At 31.9% G+C, this 27,456-nt stretch overlaps 2 long non-coding RNA genes across 2 annotated transcripts; both read right to left on the bottom strand.

Moving 5' to 3' along the window:
* Positions 1–9,388: 9,388 nt before the first annotated feature.
* On the bottom strand, positions 9,389–13,898 carry LOC127698837 (uncharacterized). The gene is made up of 3 exons (XR_007980965.1): positions 13,814–13,898; positions 11,389–11,502; positions 9,389–9,514 (listed from the first exon to the last, which is right to left on the bottom strand). It is a non-coding gene; the product is annotated as an uncharacterized LOC127698837 (long non-coding RNA).
* A 1,981-nt stretch (positions 13,899–15,879) lies between these two features.
* Positions 15,880–20,334, bottom strand: LOC127698838 (uncharacterized). Its single transcript, XR_007980966.1, has 3 exons — positions 20,227–20,334; positions 17,237–17,347; positions 15,880–16,005 (listed from the first exon to the last, which is right to left on the bottom strand). It is a non-coding gene; the product is annotated as an uncharacterized LOC127698838 (long non-coding RNA).
* Positions 20,335–27,456: the final 7,122 nt, after the last annotated feature.

Below are 27,456 nucleotides of genomic sequence, written 5' to 3'. Positions count from 1 at the left end.
TACCCTCACGTTGTAGTACTGTCCAATAGCTATTCCTTAGGGCATCGTCTATAATGCCTAGCCATAAAGAACTACCGAGACAGTGGGTCGGAAAGTGGGTGCCCCCAATGCGTATTTTATCGAATTTGGCTTTATTTCTATGTTTCGGACGCAATTTTCGTCCTCTAGTAATGCTTACCCCAGAAATTCTTTGTCCCCTGGTTGTAGTACTACCCCGTAGCTATTTATTAGAGCAGAGTCTATAATCCCTAGCCATACAGAACTGCCGGGGCAATGGGTTTGAACAAGTGGGTGACCCCAGTGCATATTTTATCAAATACGACTATTTTGTCCGTGTTACGGACGAAATTTTCGGCCTTGAAGAATGCTTACTCCAGAAATTCTTTACCCTCACGTTGTAGTACTGTCCAATAGCTATTCCTTAGGGCATCGTCTATAATGCCTAGCCATAAAGAACTACCGAGACAGTGGGTCGGAAAGTGGGTGCCCCCAATGCGTATTTTATCGAATTTGGCTTTATTTCTATGTTTCGGACGCAATTTTCGTCCTCTAGTAATGCTTACCCCAGAAATTCTTTGTCCCCTGGTTGTAGTACTACCCCGTAGCTATTTATTAGAGCAGAGTCTATAATCCCTAGCCATACAGAACTGCCGGGGCAATGGGTTTGAACAAGTGGGTGACCCCAGTGCATATTTTATCAAATACGACTATTTTGTCCGTGTTACGGACGAAATTTTCGGCCTTTAAGAATGCTTACCCCAGAAATTCTTTACCCTCACGTTGTAGTACTGTCCAATAGCTATTCCTTAGGGCATCGTCTATAATGCCTAGCCATAAAGAACTGCCGGGGAAATGGGTTTGAACAAGTGGGTGACCCAGTTTCAAATAGAAGTTGTGTTGTAGGTATACCATGAAAAAATTTATTTTACATCAAAATTCTTTATTTTTAGTCGTTAATATGAGTTTCGAAAATCGCAAATTTGGGTTAAACATGGGTTTACACGAATCACATTCTGGACTGATTAACAGATAATACTTTGTTTGAATCGTCATCATGATATTATTGTAAATGCTAATTACAAAACCGTAAATATGAGTTAGAAATTTGCAAACTAAATTTAAAATTTTGTTAATGGGATATAAAAATCTTTGATGTTCGATATAAATCTTGTTTTCGAACAGAAAAGGTCAAAAACTATGATTTTAAAGAAAAATAAAATTGTCGCTCAAGTAGTTTTCCAAACGCAATTGCAGGATGACGAATTGCAGGATAGATTTTTATAAAGAGAATTGCAGGATGAGAATTGCTGGATAGCTTGACACTAGTGACATATACTTGTTGTTTACTGACTATTTTTACCACACAACTATGTTTAAGTTTTATATACATATACTTTTATTTACAAATAATATAACTAATTGACACGTCTATTTTCAGGACCTCCAAATCGCATAGAAATATACCAAATATTGCTACTTGTAATATGATTGCTTGTTGGTTTTGTAACACTATTTTAACCATCTGTACTGCCTACTTAAGAGTCCTGAGTGCAACTGGTCATTCATTTATAAATACTAGAACACACCCGCGAAATCGCGGGCATTTAGAGCGTGGTTGAAAGCATGTAAACTGTTGTATGATGAATTTTTGTAAAAGATTTTATGACTGGAGAATTTCAGGAAAGGTATCAAAAGTCATAGGTACTTGGGGACAGGCAAATTTTTTTTAGCCCTCCCCCTTTTTTCCAAAGTCCCTTATTTTTTGTTTTCTGTTAATTTCAAATTATTTTCGCGTTTTTCTGTATACTATGAACATACATCTACTATAAGTAAAGTGTATTTGCTATTTACTATCAATTCCAAGTTTACTATCCACTGCTCTCTATATAATAAATCAGTGACCGCCGGAGATAGTAAACTTGGAATTGATAGTAAATAGCAAATACACTTTATTTATAAAAAAACGCTAAAATAATTGTCCTGTCTCCATGTATTTTTGGAAAATAATGTTTAATTTTAAAACAGTCCTAAACGGAAGTCTTGTCTATGACCTAAAAGTCCGTCCGATGGCGGAAACAATATCCGAACGCCTTTATTTTCGTTTTCTTCCCAAAATAACTCAAACTGAATAATCATATGCGAGGATGACAAATGCGACTATGCATGGTACCTATAGGACACAGAGGCATGATGATTAATTTATTGTGGAAGGAAGAGAAACGACACACAAAATGAGGTCTTCTCATTTAATAGTATAGATGGACGAAACTCACAATGCCTAGTCAGTTTCTAAAATTATCTTTGGTTGTTCAACTTTTATCATTCCTTCGTTGATTTCGTTATTTGTGTGAATGTTAATTACCAGATTACATGAATGTTCATATTTATACCACAACAAAACTGCATCCTATAGGTTTCATTTATATTTTTATCCACATTACAAAAGCCTTGAAACAAAAAATATTCTGCAATACCGTTTTCATTTCAAATACTACAGAATCATAGTTCATATTTCTTTATGTCTACACTATTTGTAATAATTTATTTTTAGAAAGTAAGAATCAAAAACAAATAAACTTGATTTACCATGTTATCAAAATTATTTCATAATGGTAAAATCTTCTTTTATATAACTTCAACCAGGCCTTTGAGAATCTAAGAAGAAGCTATTTTTAAAGAAATAAATAAATACATGTTTGATACAACAGAAGCGTACTTTCTAGCTCATCTAGCCCCATGTGTATGGCCGGAATTATCATTACTAAGAACTATTAGACATCTTCTAACAATTTCGAATGATACTAGGATAATCCTTCACTAATTTACAGGTCCAAGTAAGAAATGACCACCACAACGGAAATAAATAATACCATATGAAAAGAACATAATACAGGTTCTCTGAAACTATCTTGCATATTAAAATCACATCATCCAGAAACGCACCTAATGTGTTTCTCTACTAAGTTTGAGTTTTTTCTGTTATCCAAAAGCAAAGTTGTGGAACATATTTTAACAGAATCATTTAGTAATCCATACAAATAGTGTCTCCTCCATAACAGTCTTGAATATCAAACCCAATATTGAATAAACGACACAGTTTAACATAGAACACTATGAGGGAAAACACAGAAAACTTTTTTGTCAGAAAATACAGAAAACATTGTCAAACATCCCAACATACTATCTACACTGATCTGTGTCCACACTTGTACATGTACGAAGATATACAATGATTGTATACATGCACATTGATTGGTTGATTGTTTTATGGTGTTGAACACCACTTTAAACACTTTGGCTATATATATTGGATTTCTTTGTCAGAAGAAGTCAAAGTAATGAGAGAGAATCACAGACTTCGGCAGGAAAACTTGCAATCCTAGATCGGAGTATAATACACACATCAAAAGGAGGGTTAAAAACTCACAATCTCAGTGTTGACAGGCTAACGATCACTGTAGATCAAATACTTAGATGACACGACCACTGAGACCTCTATACATATTGATATACTAAACATGTATAATCTTTGGTAGCTGTAGGATTTATTTGCTACCCTTTTATCATACCTGTCAAACCATTTTGAGTTATAAATGTAAAGAGTATGCATGACAACTTTTTCATATTTGCTTTTTCTCTTTAAAAATTTGTATAAGGGTTAAAAAAAGGGGTCACCTACTATGTATGGGTGGTAGGGAGGAGTAACTGAAATAAGTCACTATTTCTAGCTTCATAATATGTGATAAGGTTTAGAAATTAAGATTCGATATATAATATAAGTATCTGAAATATTTAGAACTTGTAATGTCCAAAAAAAAACAATGTAATAAATGCATTAGTTATCAAATCAAATCAGCTATGAAATTGTGTAACAAAGCTAAAGTTTTTTTTCTTTTTAAATGTTTAAAATATATGAAAAGGTTTGGTACTGAATGTCGTGCTGCTCACATCCTACCCCAAAAGGGCTGATAGAAGTGCTCCCTCTTTTCATCTACTTTTATTCATAAAGATACCTTGCATATTTTTTTTAATTGTATTACAATTTGTATTATTATGAAGTTGTAATTTTTTGTGAATTTTCTATGCAGTGTACCTTTATTTTTCAATAGTGGCAATCTTTAAAATTGAAAGTACAAAATCTAAAATCTTAATTCTTATGTTACCTTAATATAAAGTAATGCTTATTTCTAATTCAAATTTATTAAATGTAATATTTTAAAGGCTGGTCCCTCAACAGCTATCTTTTCATGTCGATTTCTTTAGTTTTAACAGCTTTGAAACAATTTTATTTCATTCGTTTAAAAATTTAATAACAGGAGACCCGATTACGTTACGTGACTTTACATCTACGTTTTCTCATTATGACGTTTACCGCCATATGCCTGGAAATGTCATGGTAGGTCACAATTATAATTACCAAACATATTCTCTAATATTCTGAAGTATTAAATTATTGCTTTTTATATCTTGCATCAAATTCATATTTCAAAAAATTTGATAAGCTTTTATTTTTACTTATATAATTTAATGGACAGTTTTTATGGACTTCCCCTTTTTGAATTTGCCTTGGAGTTCGGTATTTTTGTTTTACCATTTTGAATTAAAGTTTGGCATTAGGACTTATGCAGGATGAAATCAAATACCAAATGAATAGCCTACTGAAGCATTCCATCACATTTTAGCTGAGTAAATTGGATGAAACTCACGAAGTCATACAAACGAGAAATTTATCCATTGCACTTTTAGTATGATGAAAATTGTTCACTGATATTCTGAAGTATTGACAATTTTTTCTTGCATTAAATTCATAATTCAAAGATTCGATAAAATTTTCTTTTTATTTAATTCCTTTAAATTTCAGTTTAGTCTTAGGAGTCTAGGCATGATAAAATCATTTATTAAATGATACGAGCAAATCAGCCCTAATACGGATCAATCAGCATGCGCAATACTGATGACGTTGCCCTGTCGATATAGATCAAGAGTTAATACTGGACGTTCACTTCCAGTTTTAATGTTCTTACGCCTTACTTACATTTGGACGTATCGTTATGCTAAAAACATTTGTATTATAGTTTTGATGTTCAGTCTTGAAGTCTTGAAACGGAAATATTTCACAGCCTTTTCGAGTACGACTTTCGATTATTGACACTGGTTCATTTCCGTTGATCAATCATCAGAAAGCAGACAATCTAAGAGTAAGAATAGTAAAACTGTCTGATTTATTCTTCCTAGCTACTTTATATTTGCTAGATATGTTTTGAATTGTAATAGCATAACATTAAGTACTTGGATGAGAAATCAGAAATTACTTCTGACAATTTTAACAAATAATCCATGGACGTGAATGCGAAAAGACAAGTTCAGATATGAAATTCTGTATCCGACTTCTTCACGGTAAGTTTCTTAGTTCATGTGTAGTTTATTCTAATTAAAAGAATTGAGATCATTTAATAAAAGTGTTATGAACTGGCTGTTTCTGTATTGGCCCTGTTATAGATTTTCAATCAGCTGTATTGGCCCTCGACTCTTCGAGTCTCGGGTCCAATACAGCTAACCTCGAATCTATAACAGGGCCAATACAGAAACGGCCAGTTAATAACACTATAATATGCAATATATTTGCAGAGCTACATCAGTCAATCAGGTAATTTACAAGTGTTTCTCTTCAGAGTTGTCCTTCATTGTTAATGTTTCACGACTTCCTTATGTGTCTGCAGTATTACTATTTCAATGTGTTTACATTCGCCAACCAGACAACAAAACCAAATTTAGATTTTCGAGTGGCATATATGTATGCACCTGCTGGCACCCACCAGAATCTACCGCTGCATAAGTCATTATCAAAATTTGCCATCAGACAACACGCTTAATATGATATATCAAATAATAAAAGCTTCACAGGTTCTTCAAAAGCAGTCACCAAATGCTCTTTTTCCAAAGAAAAGCATCAGAGTGTGTGCAAATATTCAATACATTAATTTCTGTGCTTAATAAATAAATTCATGTAGTAAACACTTAATCATCATTTAATACTCCAAAGAGAAGGGTAGCTTTTTGGTAAAGCTTAACCTTGTTTTTGTATTTAACATTGATACATATATATCAATTCGGAAATTAACAAAAAATCAATGAGACATCTAAGAGATAACTAAGGCAGCTAAAATCAATATTTTCATAATTTCTGAGATAATTTTAAGTAAAGGAATATATATCCTTTATGCAAATCGCTGACTCCTTGACCGGATTCGGCTACACGTTAGGTCCTTGCTGAAGAGATATTTATTGTCGGAACGCTCATCTGGTACCGTTAATTTTATTTTACCACACAACCATGAAATATGAAAATTAATACGAAAATCTAAAAAAAAGATAGATAAATTCTCCAACAAGTCACTTTTTCAAAGTTATAAATACGAGGTTCTATTGGTTTCTGGTCTTCAAATCTCGTCAATTAATTTTGAATATACAAAGTGTAACAATTGAGGAAATGGTATTAGAAGGTCTGGATGGGGTCCTTCATTTCTTTATTCTTTAAACTTGAAGATAAATGTTTGTTTGCTATTTACTTGGTAATTTTTCACTGTTTGCCCATTATTCTCTTTTCTGTCAACCCCATCCAGACCCTCGTATAAGTACTAATTTAAAGAAATGAGACCGGATGCGTAGACAGTATAAACGTCTCCTACTCAATGAACTCATCATATATACCAAATACGTCCTGTTTTCACGGTCTTAGTTTAATGAATAACAAAATAGCTGTCTGATCTGTAAAAGAGGGACAAAAGATACCAGAGGGACAGTCAAACTCATAGATCGAAAACAAACTGACAACGCCATGGCCAAAAATAAAAAAACAAACAGACAAATAATAGCACAGATGACACAACATAGAAAACTAAAGACTAAGCAACACGAACCCCACCAAAAACTGGGGGTGATCTCAGGTGCTCAGGTGTAAGTTTACCGATCGTATCAAATTCCTGATATTGATATTTTATTAGTATGGTAGATATTATATGCACATCAGGAAACGCTTACCCTGTCGATGTATCCGGTCTCACTCATTTGATACTTTCGTGGAAATACGGATATTTTTTCTATTTGCTGTTATATAATTTCGAAATCATTTAAGATTAGGTAATGTATTATCTCCCTTATGCATAGTTTTGATTCCATGTTCTGGTTTGCCTTTACTTTAAGTCCATCTTAGTTCTATTGGCTACTCACTCTTTAGCGTTTGTATAAGGAATATTGACTTTTAAGTACTTTTTCCTCGAGAATCATTTAAAGAGACATTTCTTGTCAGAATGCGCATCTCGTGCAGTAAAATTGGTACCGTTAGTATAATGGCAACCACTGGTTAGATACCTCTGCTGTTGGACTGTCAGTCCCCGAGAATTCTTGTTTAGTAGCCAATATTTTGGTGATTAGATGACAATGCGGATATTGTTCTATTTGAATTTAATGTTGAAAAAAATTATATTACGTTTGTATACGTTTTTTTTTTTACTAGAAAAACTTTACTTGTCCTCGAGCATCGGTGAAGAAACATTAATTATCGAATCTGGTGCAAAAAACTTGGTACTCTTTAAGTCTGTTAAATTTGTGGATAATGGAGCTTTCAATTTTATTGCATGTATTATTTTTGTATACACTCAACCCCACAAGTACAACACACTGTACACGAAAGATAGAAAGTATGCGAAACCTGTTTCTTTTTTAAATTTATCAATTTTATACGAAGGTATAATTGACGTTCAAATTGTATGGAGCTTAATTGAGCTTACTCATTATTCTATCTTACATGTAATTTCAATGTTTAAACGATTTTACCATAAAGTAAATTTCTATAATTCATTGTTCATCCCATTCAATTCAGAATTATGTAGGGACTCTTCAAAACTTGGCCTGAACAGGACTAAATAAATGGAACCTACCATCAGATTTTTCTCACTTAACGTATGAACAACAGGCTTTGTCTGATGGTGGATCAAGCTTGTTTTTCCGATGGAAGATCATGGGCTCTTTTCACAAAAAAATCTTACAACTAAAATTAATCATATAAGTTATACTGAAATGTTCATGACTTACGAGTATTTTTACTCGTAAGAATTTTTGTGAAATGAGTCACAGGCTTGTTTGTCCTTCTTCATATGGTTAACCAACTGCAGACGAACTACTTTTTATTGTTAAAGTAATTGATGGATAAAAAAAATCCGTCGACGTTATTCTGTCCATGGTAAAAACATATTTTGATGTGCCAGATTTATCTGCTGGTCCAAACCGTCTATGAAATAACCAACATTCAACATATAAGCCTCATTTAGTCAAAAATATATTGAACTGAATATCTGAAGTCGCGACACTTAACAAATCTTTTTCAACCATAAAGCTGTTAAATTATAGGTCTTCAATTTGAATAATTCGAATTATGAAACGTGAAATGAAAGTAGTTTGTATGATTTTATTTAATAGAAGATGTCCAACTGGAAACTCTTCAATCAACTTGCGTGACTAGTTACATCCTTGGGCCTAAAAAAGAGAAAAATCTTTGTTATACATATATGCCTTTTCACATAAAATATTATGATACTTTAGTAATCTAGACAAAAATGAATTCCCACTTATATTCGCGAAATATAGTGCCGCAAACATTTAATTTAATAAACAGTGATGTTGAATACAACGAATTTTGGTACATGGTTTGCTCGTTAAAATCTTTACAGTTTTCAACCTATAACTTTTAAATTATGTAGGGTGTTAGTACATATACTAAAGTTGTGCATCATATCAGGATTTTATTTTCGTAATTTTCAAAGTTGTTGGGCTTTTTATAATATTAAGCATGCAGGGTACATGGTTTGTACGGCTACATCCTCCTACAATTTTCAAGTTATAATTTGTATATTATGCTGGCTGTAAGTGCATATATAAAATGTGTGCATATTCACATGATATTTTTCTATTTTTTTAGAGGATATTATGTATGAAGTGTACATGGTTTATCCGACTCCTTCTACAGTTTTTCAAGCTAGAACTTCTATATTGTGTATAGTGGAAAATTAAAAAAAAAATCTAAATCATGAAACTATGCACACTGTTAATTAATGTAATAGAACATAGCCATAGGAAAACAAAGATTAAAGACAACATAAAAAATGAGAAAAAACCTAAGTAATTTAGGCAAAAATAGTTTACCGATGTTAAAATCTCAAAAATTTATTAAGAAGGCATAACAAGGTAACAAATATAAAATGAAGGAATTGTATGACCTCTAAAAGGAGTGAGACTGAAGTGTCACAGGTTAAGGGTCTCCTGCTAGCAGTCTACATTAAACAATGTTTATAATTTTTTTTTTCAAAACTTACAATTGGAAACTCGCATATGTATGCCTCCCCAGAAACAGTCGCATTACAAAAATCAGGGTCCCATACAAACTCAAGTTCATTCGGATCCCAATCAAGTTCGAAACAACCTTCACTGATATTATTACTATCGTCCGTTGTAGCGACTAAAACAAAGTTAAAAGTATTGAATGACAAAAGCAACATTTTATAATGTTAATAGAAAAATTTGCTTTCTTGTTTAACTACATATAATTTATTTAAATACTAAATGACAATACATGCGTTTATAATTACATTTAAAGTATTCTTATATGTTATGATTCGAAGGAAGCTTTATCAAGAACATGTCATATGATCATATAGAAAAGATGAACATTAAGTTAGGGAGGATAGCCATAATTTAAGTTGGTCAAATAGTACATGCCCCATTAACAAATGGAAAAAAATAGACCTGAAGTAATAGAGAATAGATTGAAAGAAATCTTATTCAATAGTTTATGTCACAGAAAAGTAGTTGGTAAATCACTCGAAATCCGACGTATAATTCATAATATCATTTAGCGTCATTGCAATATTAAGGGAACTGTAATGTCCAAGAATAAACCGGCCGTAAACAAAGTGCAACTTAGGCATAAACAAGGTGTAAAATAGGGGTTAATAATCACAGGCACTTGTCTCTGAATTTTTTTTATCTATAAACTTAAATATAACGCAAGGTACCCAACTCGTATTTTTTGAGAAATGACACTCGATCGCGAACTTCCGATATATTTCGATTCAGTGGTTGTCTAAAACTTGTTATGTCGTAAATCTACATTCAGTTATCTGCAAAATGGTGTATAACACGCCTATCTATCTTGTCGGAATCATTCGTAGCAGGCCTTCAAGGTAGGTCAATATAGTAAAGTATTTCGTCTTCTCACAGCAAAATGGCAATGTTATTCCCGCAGTGAAAATACGAGTTGGGAACCTTGTGTTATATTAAAGTATATAGGTAAAAAAATTAATCAATAAACATTTTCGACTCTAAAATGTTATATTTTTTAAATCCTAGATTGAACCCCATACTGTTCTTTCCTTGAAAAAAGGAAATACTGTCATTTAATCTTTAAGTGGATTATGTCTTCTTTCAAATTTTACATTTTGCCATTCCATAAATATCATAAAAGACGGAATGATAATAACAGTCAATAATTACAAGACTTATCAATTAATACATGTAATAGCAAGAATATATGTCCATACGACAACATACCATGCTAGTTCTATCTCATTTCCATGTTCAGGTAACCGTGCAATCTAGGTCAAACCCCTAATTTGTCACATAAATTTGGCAGGTCACTACATAATGGATATTTGTACTAAGTGTCATGTTGATGACCACAAACTACCTTAAACCAATACTTTAACTAAATCGTTATCCTACCATTAAACCCAAACTCTAAACGGATAAAATATTACTTTTCTATGTTTAATAAACCGTTAAATCTGGGTCAAAACCCTAATTTGATATATATTTAACAGTCATTTCATAATGAACAAGTGTGCTAAGTTTCAAGTTGATGTGAGCACAAACTACTTTCAACCAAAACTTAAACCTATCTTAAAACAAACTTTTAACCAGGTACGAGGCGGATGGACTTAATGACGGACGGACGGGTGGAAAAAACTGGAAAAATATGTCATCTACTATCTTAAGCGGGCATAAAAGGAATATTAGTTATTGAATGAAAATCTCTAGTTCCAATGATTCTGATTGGAATCAGCGTTGTATATTGTAAGCAAGGTTCCTGAATTTATTTCATATTTTACGCTATGATATGATAAGTATGATATGATTGGAAAGGACAGGTCTTAAGATATAGGTTTATTCGCAAGGTGCATTAGAAACAATATCAAGATATATCTTTACAACCATTAAATGTAAATGCATGAATAAATTTATTTTCAATTTCTTTAATTTCCCAGTCATTTTTTAACTAAAAAAATAATTGTGTTCATGAATAATGTTACATTTAAAAATGGTCAAAATACATACGTCTACCAAATGGTAGATTATACTGGTCAAATGGATCATTTGTTACTGCATAAACATAGCTGTTGTTGTCAGCGAGATTGTTTGCTCCAGTGTAGACGTCAAAAGATTGTACTCCTGCATAAGATAACAATAGACTGACAATTATATTTCAAAATTTCATCTGTCAGATTTCAAACATATATTTTAATGTAGTTAGAAATGTAATTTCTCCATTTTATTTTCCTCTGACGTCCTTTAACGATTTGTTTGTTGCTTCCTAATAAACATTCCCCACACATTTTGTTTGTAACAAATCTTTGATGAACATTTCTTATTTGGATATGCGAATATACAAATCGAACATCATTAAATATCATATCAAATTTGGTTACTTTGTTGAACGCATTTATTCCATCGAACTCGAAATAAAGGATACAATAGATACAGTTAAGTCTGCCTCATATTTTGACTCACATCTAAAAATTGACAATGAGAGTCAGTTGAGAAAAACTTTATGTCAAAAGAGATGATTTCAGCTTCCCAATCATGAACTTTCCATTTCTATGTAGTAGCATTCCAGCAGCACCTGCAAATGGAGTATATATCTCCCATTTGATACGATATTCCAGGGCTTGAATTTCCTATCATGATGTCTTTGATATGGGGTTGCTGCTCACAAGGAATTTATTGAACCAAGAGTTCCAAGTGGTGAAGTTGAAATCATCCCATCGTAAATTTTACTAACCATCGCGAGTTAGTTGATCGTTATGGCATATCTGATTCACAGATGACGACGGATATGTTCCAATCGTCGTAACCACAATCCCGTCCTCCTGTTCCCCGAATGAGAACTACCGAATTAGACTTATCACCGGGTTTGTGCTAACATGAGCAACAAGGCGGGTTCCCCATGTGGAGCAGGATCTACTTACCCTTCCGGAGCACCCGAGATCACCCCCGGTTTTTTGTAAGGTTCGTGGTGCTCAGTCTTTAGTTGTTTGTCGTTTTGTCTTTATTTATTTTTTGCCATGGCGTTGTCAGTTTATTTTCGACTTATGAGTTTGGATGTCCCTTTGGTATCTTTTGCCTCTCTTTTATAAGTGAAATGCCAGTGATGGCTATAATACTACTAGCAAGTCTAAATTAATAATTTTTTATCATTCAAATAATAAGTGTAATAAAGGGAATTTATTTGTCCGATTGATAAAACGATAATAAAGTAGTGCACAACCAGAATAGGAGTGAACTATGGCTTAAACCTGGGACATAATATTCTATTCCCTGCTACAGAGGCTACCATTTCGACACAACATTATTCTAATTATTAAACTGACTGCCAATTTATTGTAAATATATAAAGATAATCTTAAAATAGTCATCAGTTACTACAGCATGAACCGTAGAAATTTTATAATATTTAAAAAGAAAAGGAAAAAAATCTTCATGCGACATTTTTAAGACATGCAAATGACATGTAAATGACAATGGTTGAAATTACTATTTGAAACGCATACTATTGATTAAGGAACCCTTAGCTCACTTACCTTACGCCCCCATGTAAAGGGAACAACCTTAAAGTTCCCTGATGTCATACTTTTTTATCTGGGTACTTTCAGGTGTGATTATTTTCTCTGTAATGGTTTCAAACAGTAATATTGTTTTGCATACATCTATTTTAGCAACCTTATCCTTGACCTTAAACCTAGTGACTTCAAAATCCAAAATGGGCTACCTCTTATTACATGTAACCACAAATCCAAATAAGGTTGCAATCAAAACTAAGGTATTTGATTTAGCATTTGAAAACCACTTTTCTGCACATATGTTTGTTTTTTTAAAGTAACTATGGCACTAATCAAAAACCTTAATAAAAAAATCGATAGCGTTCTTCCTCTTATTATATGTGACCATATACCTGAGTAAGGTTGCAACCTTATATCGAGTATTTGATCTTGCATTCGGAAACCAAAATGACTGACGGACGGATAAAAACCTATATTATATCACCGCTACTTGGTAGCGTGGGTATAATAACAGTTGCGCTGATTGTTGCGCTTAGTTCCACCTTCTCAAGTGAAGTAACTGTTTATTAACATATTGAATATATACTACATACAACAGCTGTAGTTACTATCATGTAACGGAAAGCTTTTCCCGACAAATTATAATTTCAATTCTATGACAAGACAAAGAAATGCCATGAACTTAATATTTCACACCCACAGAAATATGAAGAACTTTAAGAATAAAAATTGATTTTCTATTTTTTTAGTTGAAAGAAGGTTCCTAACATTAATATGAATAAAAGAAAATGTAGTATAAAGGTCGATGAAACAGAACTCCAACTACACAATAACAAAAATACATATATACATCTATGTAGAATAGACTAATTCAATTGCTACAAGCTAAAAGACTTAAGACAGAAAATTTGACAATTACTTACCAAATATATCAAATTTGACTAAAACTGCTTCAGCCTCTTCTTTTGTTTCTGGAATCCACAAGTAAGCACCTGGAGTACTGGTGCATATCGCCTGAACAGAAAAAAATAAAACGTATTTCTCAACACCTGCAAATCACTCTCAAACGTTCTAGACTTAAGAGGAGTTATATTTTTGAAAACGTTTATCTTTTTTTTTTACATTGCAAATAGTGCATTTTTCATACTTCCTAGAGATGACAAATTATATTTTATATTCAAGTCAAAACAACAAATACTCACGGCTAGTGCGAACTGTCCATACCTCTTTTACACAGTATTGAACCCGTTATACAGTGAACAAGATATCTCTTGTTATTATCAATTAAAGTACGACAATAAATGCTAACCAAACTGCAATATCAAATTAAATTTTGCAGCTGATCTCCCGAGTAACTAATACTGCATGTGACAATATTTTCTAAAGTTTATTCAACATATTGAAAATTTCAAAATATCGGCAAACAGGAAATATCGGTAGGTGTCTGACGGATCTGAAAAGTGGTCACACGTTACAACTCATCACTGTCAAACGGCAGACAAATAGTAAGTTATTCTGTTCAGTAGTAGCTGAGAAAAGTATGACAGAAATGTATGTTGAATGAAAAGACGAATGAACAGAAGGGCTGACAAGGTAAATGCAAAATATAACCCCCAGTTAGGTATGGTATCAATTTATAGTTTTAGTTTAAACAAATAACGATGTCAATGTAATCACATTTACTAGTATCCACAACGGCAACATAACTCTTATACCAGAAATAATTATTGCCAAAACAAATTTTGATATGCAGATTATGTTCCATGAGTCGATTAAAATAATTATTTTGTCAAGCGGGTTATTTCTTATAGTCCAGATACAAAAACAACCTAACATTTCTTTTGAAGAAAACTAAGAACGTAATTATAATTCATAAAAATTCAAATTTGTCGAAATCACACTTTATTTAGACGTTTATGTCGTTTACAAAACGTAAGTTATTATTGAGGCACCAGACAAATTTTAATTAAGGAGCATAAATCTTGAACAATGGATGCCAAACCCCTCAAAACTACATTTGAGCTGAATTTTATTGTTCACGACATTGTGTAAAAACATAAAAAAAACGAATGTATCTAGTGTTACTTAATTGTTATTTGGAAACCAAAATAATTCCGAATTTATAGAAGATAAAGGGTAAAAATCTACCTTCAAAATTGAAATAGACTTGTATTTTATTGTTCATGTTATTCTTTCAAAAACTCAAAAGATGTTGGTCAATAGGTACTTTTATTATCATCCAGAAACCAAAAGAGTGACAGACGAGCAAATGAACAAACCGACAAACAGAAGGCCCTTTACATCACTATATTAAAATAATAGGAGTGAAATGCATCTATACATTTTCAAACAATTGACCCCCAGAAATCAACAACAAAATTTAACACATCCATGAAACTGAAGAACTTTTTAATGACCGTAACTACCTTCAAACATGGCTGCCACTGTTATCAAAATGGATGATTAACAACGAAAAAAGAAAAATGAGCTGCTTATGAATTCAAGGGAAAGAATAAATGAACTATACCGTCCTTCTTTTGGTATTAATATTTTTAGAACCGCAGGGTTAAACTTAAAAACCAGTGACCTTTTAATTTACTATGGCTCCTGGCACCAGATGTAATTGTTAACTGTTCTGGCTCAGCAGTAAAAAGGTACTACCCAGTGAGGTTTCATATAAAAGTTTTCGTTATTTAGAAACAAGTAGGGCAATACAGTCTTCTTTTAGTCTGTAGCTTCCTCTGAATACCTATAGGGTTGCGGTCACTTAATTTATACCCTTCAATTCCTTGCTTTATATCCATAACTATCTCTTATCTATCGCAAAGTGTTCAAACAGTATTTTCAATATGTTATACATTATATTTTTATTGTTTTTACCAGCAGGTGACCTATTATGTTCATCTAAATTATCATAATGTAAAAGTATTTTAACTTAAAGGTTCTTGTCTTAAAAATACTGGTGTGTTGTATGAAAAACTCACATTTGCTACATGCCAATCTGTTCTATCCGTCCTTTTGCGGCCTTCAAAAAGGTAACAATTTGGGCTAATACTTTGATTAATCAGTTTCGTGTATCCCTCTGGACATGTTGTTGGAAGAGTTTTGCAAGGAGCTATAGATAGAATAAATTTAAAAAAAACTCTAATTAACTAGCTGATACTGTTTCCTGTTGGTTTTTGTATGTTTATTGTTACTTATAAATCTATAAACGTTTGCCTTAGTAATGCTACAACCCATAATAGAAACTAAATTCTGGAAAACCTTTGAAGCACGAAATTCATCAAATGTTTTTTTCAATTGTAAGATTTGATCGAGTCCAAAAGTTCACATAGTTAATCACAAATAGACAAACAAAGGCGTCCAAGTTCTACTTTGCATTAACAATGCTCTGGGATTTTGCATACACGTCCTTGTGTCAACTATAAACATTCAAGGTCATTCAATGTTTATTTTCATAAAATTGATAATTTTATTTGCAAATTACTCCCATATTGTTAAAAAAATGTAATGCAGTGCAGTATTAACAACAAACAAGAATTACAAGAATAAACATTAAGCAAAAGCAAAAGTCATTGTCATGATAATGTAACTTTAAATGTACATAGACCTAATATTGAAAATAGATTGTCCATCCAAAATCAATGCGCAACCAACTCCATGCTTAAGGCCATTAGACCATGCATGGTCAATCCAAATCCATGGAGATATAATCTTATTATTACAGTAAAAATAGCAAGAATGCACGTGTTGTTGCGCTTATCATACCTCATTCGTAATTCAAAGTATCGGCAAACAGGAAGTAGATGTTTAACAGGTCTAAAAAGCGCCCACGTTACAACTCGCTACCAAGCTGCTGACGAAACATGAAGTAATTCTGTTTAAAATAACTCGAGCAACGTTCGACGAAAAATTTAATTTCATTCAACATAATATTGAAAAAATCAAAAACATCGGCAAAAAGAAAGGAGGTGTCTTACAGATTCTTAAAAGTGCACGTTACAACTGGCTGCTGATCATTGGTGAAATAATTCTGTTCAGTAGTACTTGAAAAATAGTTACACGGAAATATATGTAGGACGACCGGAAGAATTGAATGATGGAAAAAGAAAGGTTTAATGCAATATTTCAAGGTATAAAGTCATAACAGTACAATATAACAGTAAAAATAACAATATAACAGTAAAAATAACAATATTACAGTAAGGATAACAGTAAAATCTTCCATAAATGAATAATTCTTTTAATGGGCTAAATATTTAGAAATTTCATCAGTAACTAAATCTTCATTTTTCAACTTGATAAAAAAACAAATAATTATTAATTTCGAACTGTTACAAGTTTACCTTTACACTTTTTGCATGAATTTCCCTGGTCATGGTACCCATTTTTCTCACCACTTAATTCGTAGTTGCTCTTTGCCTTGCCTTTGCATTTACCCTTGCCTTGGGGTTTACCTATATAAAAATATGATATATTGCTCAAAATAAATAAATTGGCAAATAAAAAAGACATTGAAAGTGATTTCAGTCCTTACAATGAATAGTCTCTACAAATTGGTACATTCTTAAATCAAAACATGACGTTAATTATTACTTTTTTGTTCTGGTAAAAGAATTACAACTATTTACATTCTGCATGTAAATTAACAAATTATAAATACCAGGCTTAAAATTAAGTACACCAGATGATTATTTCGTCTACAAAAGACTCAGTGACGATCGAATCATAAAAGTTAAAATGCCAAATACGGTACGAAGTTGAAGAGCGTTTAAAGTCAAAACTTAGTTTGACAAAATTGAACCAAAGTGACTACTAATAGCGAAATAACGTTTCAATATTCCGCTTATATAAAAGTAAGAAACAAAAACCCAAAGTATTTATGTGTTGTTGAAATCGTAGCTAATGCCCCTTTGAAAGATAAAACTATTAAAGAAAAATTGGCAAAATTTAAATGATTTCAAGTTATTTCTAAAGTTGTTATTACTGGTATTGTCTCCAGTTTCTTTTCTTCAAGATTTAGGGTTGTGTAGAATAAAAAAAGGAGACATTGAAAGTGATTTCAGTCCTGCAATCAATTGTCTCCATAAAGTGGTACATTCTTAACTTAAATTAGACATATTGAACATGGTGGTAATTATTACTTTTTTGTTCTAATACAAGGAAGACATCTCTTTATTTTTACAGATAAATAAACTAATCATAGATACCAGGCTTAAAATTGTGTACGACAGACGGACGTGTCATCTTCAAAAGACTCATCAGTGAAGCTCGAAACAACAAAAATAAAAAGCTCAAATAAAGTATGATATAAAAGAGCATTGAGAACCCAAAATGCCGAATTACAGCTAATGTTATCTAATCCTGGGTTAGAAAATCCTAAGCATTTCGAAATTATTAAAAGTTTTGTAAACAGTTAATCTATAATAATACATGGAAGGAAGGGCTTAAAAGGGCATTAGCTGTCATATTTGACTTAAATAATTATATATTTACAACATACTAAAACGTAAATCAAAATTACAAAATGTCCAAAAGAAACAAATATCCAATACATGGACTTGTTATAGTGTATCTGCTTTCCATGTGTATTTAGGCTAGACGCCATCTAAATAACCATGGAGATGACCGCCGAAGTTGCCAATGGTCATTCGAACCGATCAAAACATGAATATAGATAGACGGACAAGCATGTGCAGTCGTATAAGTACGATTTTTCTAGGTCTGTTGGAATTTATGTCATAGATTTTTAAAAGAAATGTAAGTCATCGTTTTACCTGTATATGAATGAACTTTTATGGGCCGAATCAGTCAACGGAATTATTTTTCCCGGTGGCTCCCTTGTTTCATTTTTTAATGCTGATATTATTTTCTTTTTAATAACTGAACACGTTAAGCACATGCGTAACCCATCTCCAGCTAAGGGTAAAGTTAAATTTTGCATGAATACAGATTCAAATGAGGTGTATCATTAACATATTATTGACACACAAATCAATAATACACAAGCGATGTGTTTGAGCTTATTTTGACTACTAATAGGGAAATCTTTTTTCAATATTCCGTTTATATAAATTTTTGAAACAAAAACAAAATGTATGTTATTTTTTTGTATAATAAATCGTAGCTGATGTCCCTTTAAAAGATAAAACTATTTAAAAAATATTATATTATTTCTTAAGTTATTTTTACTGGTATTGTCTACAGTTTCTTTTTTTTCAACTTTCAGGGTTGCTAAACCTAGACAAAGGGGAAAGCTATTATGTTAGCACAAAGAAAAAAATAGTAAATTTAATTTGAATTTTGAAATAAAACGCAAGTTTCATTTGTTTAAAGCAGAACTTTTCTTTAAAATAAAAAAAAAAAAAAAAATATGACCGACTTTTCGCTTTCTTGCTTCATATATAAATAGGAAAATTTACAGAAAGATTATAAAATTCAGTTAAATCTGAGATCTGTCTAATCATGAATTAATTTATCTCTGTCAAGACATCAAATGTCTGATTTCTGCCCCTCATGAATTATCTGAATTCTATCCCGTCATAAATTGTCTGATCTCTAGCCCGTCTTAAATTACCTGATCTTTGTCCCCTCATAAATTATCTGATCTCTGTCCTGTCAGCTATAAATTATCTGATCTCTATCCCGTCATGAATTGTCTTATCTCTGTCCTGTCATAAATTATCTGATCTCTATCTCGTTAAAAAGTATCTGATCTCTGTCCAGACATAAATTGTCTGATCTCTATCCCGTCTGAAATTATCTGATCTCTATCCCGTCTGAAATTATCTGATCTTTGTCCCGTCATGAATTATCTGATCTCTGTCCTGTCAGTCATAAATTATCTGATCCCTAACCAGTCATGAATTGTCTGATATCTATCCCGTCATGAATTGTCTGATCTCTGTTCCGTCATGAAGAATCTGATTTCTATCCCGTCATGAATTTCTGATCTCTGTTCCGTCATGAATTATCGGAGCTCTGTTCTGTCGTGAAATATTTTATTTATGTCCCGCCATAGGTTGTTTTCGGATTGAATCAAGTCTGAGACTCTTTTTTTGAAAAAAAATAATAATTTAAGAAAAAAGTACAAAATGGGCTTAAATTGCATTACCCGACTGTAATAACCATACTAAATACATCTATGGGGCATCATACGGTCTTTAATAAAAGACAGGTCCCTTAAAATTAACATTAAGTCAAGTCGACTGAATAGAAACTATATCGGTCATTTTTATCTTGACTCTCTTTTTTAATACTTCTCAGAAGTATTAACGTCACTAAAAATAATATCTTTGTAACCCATGATTTTATTTCCTTCAAATTAAAAACTTACCTTCAGAATGTAGAAAAACTATTAAGCAGAGCAATGCGGCTACAACTTGAATCTTCATTTCACTCCAAGTAGCTGATATATTTTTGAACGTTGATTTTTGCAAACGTAAGTTTGTTGCACACGTTAAAATTTCCGTTTATATAGTATATAGAAATGTTGCGGCAAAATAAGAAATATCATGATTATCCAATCAAATGTTGACAAATTTTAACATGAATCCTCTCACTTTACCTTCTGATCAATTAATTTTATTGTGTAATACATAATGAAAAAAATATCAAATGTTTGTCTTCATCAACTGATAGTACAGTGTAATGCGTCATGTGTGAAATTGCTGAGACAAATATTGTAATAACGAACAAGGGGACTTTTGTTATTGATGAAGTTAATTGGCGTTCAATCTAACATAATAAATTATGTATTTACTTAATGAATTAGATATTAATTCTTTATTCAAACTATTTAAAAGGCAATTTATTTAATGGTTTTCTCAAAAATTTAATGATTAAAAGAAAAGCATCAGTTATCTTCGGAAAAGACCTGACCCAAGTCCTGAATATGATAGTTGTTTTAGTAGTTCCGTTGGTTGTTATCGTTGAGCGTTTGGTTTAGTCAGGTTTCATAGAATTCCATTCTATTGAATTTACCTTGGAGTTCAGTATTTTTTGTTAATACATCTTTTATCGTTGCATGCTTATGATTTCATTATCATTATTACGAATTTAAGGCTTTAACGCTTATGAGTTATGGTTCTCCCTTTGGATTGTTCTGTCTCTTTTTAAAGGAGTACCAAATTTGTTATATTTACTCGGCGATAAATTGTGTTCTACTTCTTATCAATTTCTTCAAATGCAAGCTTGAATGGACTTTATAGATACTGTTAACATCATCGGTCTCGACATATTGATGCTACGAAAGTAAGCAGTCATATCAAATAGTTCTATTCGGAATTTTAATCTGTTCTGACATGAAATATCATTGATATGGTTATTTTCTTAAATTTACAGCATGTTTATAAAATAGAGATTTATTTGAAACACTAAGATTTTTCTTACCTCAGGTATAGATGGTCGTAGCTAGATTTGGCACAACTTTTATGATTTTTCTAACCTCAGGCAAGGTGGTCGTAGCTAGATTTGGCACAACATTTATGATTTTTTTTCAATAATCTTAAATTTTGTATTTGATTTCTGGCCTTTAAACAATTAGTTTTGAATGCCACTGGTTTGTCTAATGTAACTCACATCTGGCATACTAAATTCTAAGCCTGGTATCTTTGACAAACACTAGGTCGATGCCAATGAATTGGTATCACCAGGCAAGTAGTCTGCATTTCTAAAATATTATTGATTCAGTATTTTTTTAAATCATCTGTTTAAAAATGTTGAATTACTAGTACTCTGATCACTTGTGATTTTCTACTGAAGAGGATGGCCTAAGTAAGATTCGGCACATCTTTTTTTAACTTTGGTTTTCAGGCCTCTTCAAATTGAACTTTATGTTGTTAAAATCAGTTTTAAACCACCATTTTCTTTGAAAAATGTCTGTACCAATACAAGAATATGGCAGATGTTTTTCACTCGTTCCGTTGATTGATAGCGTTTGATTTTGTCAGTTTATTTGGACCTCCCTTTTTTTTTATTTGTTTGGAGTTCAGTACTTTTTTTACACTTTTTGTTGCCAATAGTATGTCTTTTAATGATTGAATACACGTCTAGCTAAATCATAAGCCCGGAATCGTTGATGAGTTTTACAACTGGATTAGAATGAACTGTAAAATTAAGAAATAATTCAAGTAGGCTTGTTGGCCCTTTATGCTAAATATTTTACCACGAGCGACAGCAAGGGATAAAATATCAGCATAAAGGGCCAACCCGTGGCAAAATCAATATAAATTCAAGCCCCATGAATTATATCTATTCTAGTAGGACAAAGACAGCAGTTCTTTTGGATCGAATGCTTGCTGTTCTCGTAATTGAACACACTATTAATATTGACGTATTTCAATTTTAATTGACTATCTTACTTTCATTTGAGAAGATATGGACATTATACAAATTCTTACCTTCGTTTGTTTATATATTCATGTTTTGACGACTTTCAGTTTCCCATTCGTGCATTTTCCCGTAAAATCCTTACATTCTTGCGTCATCGTTCAATGATGTCATTTACACTATCTGACGTGAGGTAAATCATTCATTCTGTCCTAAGTCAGGAATCTGATGTTCAGTAGTTGTCGTTTGTTGATGTGGTTCATAAGTGTTTCTCGTTTCTCGTTTTTTATATAGATTAGACCGTTGGTTTTCCCGTTTGAATGGTTTTACACTAGTAATTTTTTGGGGCCCTTTATAGCTTACTGTTCGGTGTGAGCCAAGGCTCCGTGTTGAAGACCGTACTGTGACCTATAATGGTTTACTTTTATAAATTTTTACTTGGATGGAGAGTTGTCTCATTGGCACTCATACCACATCTTCTTATATCTATATATGACGTGGAAGTAGGATTGGAACAGCCCAAACAAATCATGGCGTTGCCTATCAGCTGACATATGAATATATTCGAATTTTTCCACGGGTGTGTACTCAAAGCGTTTGAAGAACGTCATATTAGTATCTGAATTTAAACACTAATGTGTTATATTTTTTTTTAAATTTTGCATCATAATGAATATGGGTACTTTAGGGTTAAAAGTAATATTACCACAATTGTATGATAAACTATGCAAATCAAAATGTTAAACTTAACCGGGGCTTTAGAAGGAATGAACGCCTCCACCGAATAGAAAACGTAAAATACCTTTCTATCGTAGGTTGGGTATAATAATAAAAACTACCAAAAAACAAACAAAGGAACCGAATATACAACATAGAAAACTAAAGACTGAGCAACTAGAACCTGAAAGAAAAAGATCGGGTTGGTCTGAGGTGCTTCGGAAGTGTAGGCATATACTGTTCCATATGTGACATAAATGTCAGTAACAACATTAGTTCCACTACAACTGAAAATCGGTTCTGATTTTTCTTTATTTGATTTTTTCTTTGTCAATCTTTTTCATTTCACATTATTCAACATTCCTCACCAATTTTAAAAACACACATGCTCCTTAAATTTCTTTAAATGCAAAATAAATATCCAATTATTTAAACTGAAATAGTTTAAAACGCTTCCATACTGGCGTGATTTACACCATACCTTTCTTAAATTTTCATTGATGAATTTAGATTTTTGTGCATAGTAGAACTAAGGTTGACTTTGAGACCCTATGGCTCCTCGAAACAACAAATTCAATATGTTGATTGGTTAAATTTTGAGTCTGAGTTTGATAATCGTACTCGAAATTTTTATGACCGCAAGGCAATGTTGTATTTTAGGCAGGCATTGGGTAATGCAAATTTGTAATTGTAATGCATGGTAATGCATTACATTTTTCCAAGTAATTGCATGTAATGTGTAATGCAGCAATTTGTGCATTACATGTAATTGTAATATAATGCATTACTTTAGCAAAAAGTTGTGTAATTTCATGCATTACATGGCATTACATGTCATTACTTTTTTCACATACCACATCTTTAACATATTGTTGGAGTTTTAACTAAACCAAATTTAAGATTTCTTGATTAACTAGGAATATGTTAATCATGAGAATATATTCTTTATTTTATCTTATTTCATACATTTTCCTGCATAAAAAGATTGATATTTGAAAAGCATAACTGTATTGTTGTCATAAGATCAAAGAATATCTTGTCTTGCTCAAATAAAAGATAATTAAACTTTGTTATAAAACACTAATTAGTTTGTTTTACAATCAATATTTTCACCATTTAGACAATTGTTCATTAATTAAGGTCTATGTTTATTTTATAATTAGGGAAGTAATTCACAGTAATTAAATATTTCGTTTAAAATAAAAAAAAAAACAACAAAGAATATATTTATAAAAGTAAAGTCAACATTAAATTAAAATTGTAAAAGCTGAATTAAATAGACTTTTTACATGTATACTTATATTCAATTCATGGAACAGTTGCTGCATATGCTAGAATCTTTTGTGACTTCTAGTTGTTTTTCAAGATGTTTAATTTTTCTATTCACTTCATAAAATTTTCAAATGTAATGTGTAATTCAAGGCATTACTTTGCAAAAGTAATTGTAATATAATGCATTACTTTGATAAATGCATGTAATTGTAATTGTAATATAATGCATGGTTTGGTCAAAGTAATTGTAATATAATGCATTACATTGCAATGTAATTCGCCCCATGCCTGATTTTAGGTATGATTTTTTTTTCTGTTATGATATAAGAAAGTAAAATTGTTATACAAACAAGTGGCTCTTAAGACCATAAATCACTCAAAAATATGGCAATTGGATATTAATTTTTACTTTTTACGCATCAATATGTTTTAGAAACAAATTATTACGTTTCTTCTCGAACATAACATTTTATCTGAGAGCATACCATTTGTATCGGGGGAAAAAGGGGGTGGTATATTATGTCTTTGTTTTAAATGGCCTTTGTCACACTATGTAGTCATCACAATACCAAAGACTAATGAAATTGCTTGTAGATCTCAATTTGCTTGTTTTAATTTTAACTATTACAGTTTTTCAATATCCATTACTGGTTTCAAGATAATCGTCATCAGAGGACAATAATAACTCTTTTTAATCAATCGATGGTTTCAGTTATACTAGCTTTTTATATATCTAGTCTTACCGGTCAATTTTGTTATTTACAGCTTCTGTCTGTATATTATACTTTTCAAGATAAGCAAAAAAATGGTAAAAGTCTTTATTAAAGGACAATTACCACTATAAGGAGTTAGTTTATTGATTCGGTCATATTATCGTTTTTGAAGATTTCGATTTTTAACAATTTTTGGCTGTTTAAAGCTTTACCTATCGATTATAGTGTGCATGATATAAGGCAAAAACAAAACAAAAATGTCAAAAATCTTTATGTAAGGGCATTTCTTCCTATCATTTGAAAGAAGCAATAGGTAGATATTGGCCTTTAGCATGTTTGACTCTCAGAGGATATTCTCTATCTATTATGGTTCGAGATATAAGACATTTAGTGCATTCCTTATGTTTTATTATAAGACAGGGCGAATGTATTGGTCGCCTATCAGGAAAAAAAAAACACACTTTACAACAGACACCATTAGAACCATAAGAATATAGTCCAGACTTCCGTTGCAATTTAAGATAACTCATTTAAATAAATTTATATTTTCTTATAAAAGTACCTTTCTGGAAAACTAAAAACAACTTGTTTATGCAATGCCCCTTACTGAGAATGTGTTTATATATAAATTTAATCAATGTATTTCTGGATAATTTCGTGTTGTTTTGTTGCAGCAGATTGCTATCATATTAGTTCATTAATATTGATTTAATTAAGATTATATCATACAAAATCATTCATTTTTCATCAGATGGTGTTATTTTCTATTCTATTTAGAGATAATAATCTTTTTTTGTAAAACAATAAATATTGTTTCAGTACATATATATCACACTGTTTTAATGAAATAAGTTACAATACAAGACTTTTAACGTTTATTAGTCCATCAAATAATATATTTTTAATCTTTATACACTCTCATTCCGACTTCCTAAGACAGTTTGGTTGTCTCATCAAGCTATTTATGATTGGTTTTATATTTCCCTATATAGCCTTCATTCATAATAAGGGTTTTGAGCGTTTTTAGTAGATCCTACATTGCTTATGATTTTTGCTGTTTAAAGTTTGTGAGTGAGATGGCAGAATTTTAAAAGAATGTTTTATATTGCCCTCTCTCTCTCTCTCTCTCTCTCTCTCTCATATATATAATAGCATCCTGTAATTATACTGAACAGATGAGTAGATGATCATGCCTGTACACTTTAAAATACTTCATGTACTGTGATTGCATGTCTTTGTTTAATACCTACGAGAAGGTAACACCTCCCGAAACGAAAGCTGATAAAGTATCAGCTGTAGTTAGAGGAGGGGATAAGGTGTCTGCGCAATGCTAGGCGGTGTTGTCGTAGACGTGAGAAGTGAAAAGTACAGGTTCCAGCCCCGCTCGGGGAGGAAGTAAAGAAAAAGATCTGCTCTCACATTGTTAGGTTGATTTTCTAGACACCTCATATATCATACATATATTTATATATACAAATAAAATCATAATTTGATGTGACGGCATGGTAATTATATTATCATCCTTTACAACAGCCCAAACATAGATGATCTGAAAGATATACCATCCTACTTTCCATTATACATCATGCACTGTGTTACAGCCCTAGATAAAGTCGACGGGAAAAGGCATTACTCGACTATGGAAAGCTATAGTTTATATAGCCTAGTTGGTCGAGTGGTCTAGGGCGTTGGACACAGTACAGGCGGAGTTGCCACGATGTCACAGAAGCTAGGGTTCAAATCCCGCTGAGGGAAGAACAAAAATTTGCGAACGAATTGTTGGGCTAAATTTGAGACGAATTGATGTATATGATCAATTTAGACTTTGCAAATGAGTTAGAGCCTTTGTTGGCATGAAGAGACTAGATGAAGATGTTGTTCCACAAGGCCTAGCGTTGTCTAGTTTGCCCCCTTTTCAAAATCCTGGATTCACATCTGAATTCGGGCGAACGTTTTTTACTTAAGCAGTGAATGTTCATGTACAAACCTTTCCAATGTACATACATGTATCACTGGGACAGAAACACAAACTGTGTTACATAAATGTTACTTTAGTATAAGAATTAGGAGATGTCATATAAAATGAGACAATAATCCACCACAGACCAAATAAATTGGATGTAAGCAACTACATGTAACCAAACGTAGTTGTTCATCATTTGGGGGAAATGTACAGTCGTTTTTTGTTCGGTGTTTTTTTTTCAATCCAAAAAAAAATGCGATTAAGGATTTGAAATTCAGTCGGGATTTAAAATTATTTTCAATATTTAAAAAATCAAACAAAAAACATACTTAGACTTAAAATTGTCTCGATACAACGGAAGAATGTAAACCCAATGAAAAACCCGAACTTGTATACTTGAACATTGTAACATAAACCATAGATGTATAAACTATGCATAAACCAAGTAGAGGACGAGGTATTTTTTTACTCCCGTGCCCTCAAAATATTGTAACCAAAGGACAAGAACTTTATTATCCCATATCAATAACCAATTTTCCAATACAAATTTTCTCGGTACAACCAACCTGTT

This window comes from Mytilus californianus, unplaced genomic scaffold, assembly GCF_021869535.1.
Source record: "Mytilus californianus isolate M0D057914Y unplaced genomic scaffold, xbMytCali1.0.p SCAF_4, whole genome shotgun sequence".
NCBI lineage: Eukaryota > Metazoa > Mollusca > Bivalvia > Mytilida > Mytilidae > Mytilus > Mytilus californianus.
This window is presented reverse-complemented; position numbering and strand designations above follow the sequence as displayed.